The sequence below is a fragment of the Colobus angolensis genome, unplaced genomic scaffold (genome assembly GCF_000951035.1).
Source record: "Colobus angolensis palliatus isolate OR3802 unplaced genomic scaffold, Cang.pa_1.0 Scaffold245, whole genome shotgun sequence".
Classification (NCBI taxonomy): Eukaryota; Metazoa; Chordata; class Mammalia; order Primates; family Cercopithecidae; genus Colobus; species Colobus angolensis.
Window position 1 is genome coordinate 2,421,680 of NW_012115655.1, and position 440 is coordinate 2,422,119.

The window sequence follows — 440 nt, forward strand, 5'->3', positions numbered from 1 at the left end:
CTAGCACTTTGGGAGGTAGAGGCTGGTGGATCACCTGAGGTCAGGAGTTCAAGACCAGCCTGGCCAACATGGTGAAACCTCATCTCTACTAAAAATACAAAAATTAGCCAGGTGTGGTGGCAGACACTTGTAATCTCAGCTACTCTGGAGGCTGAGGCAGAAGAATCGCTTGAGGCTAGACGAGGCGGAGGTTGCAATGAGCCAAGATTGTGCCGTTGCACTCCAGCCTGGGCAATAAGTCTCAAAAAAAAAGAAAAAAAAGAAAAATAGTGTAGCAGTTAAGAACACGAAGTTTAGGTTCAAATCAAGGCTCTGCCCTCTACCTGCCTGTAACTTTGGACAAGTTATTAAGCTTCTCTGTGTCTTAGGTTCCTTATCTCTAAAATATGGACAATGATATTGGTAGAATCCATCTTAGAGGCTATCGCAAGGATTAAATA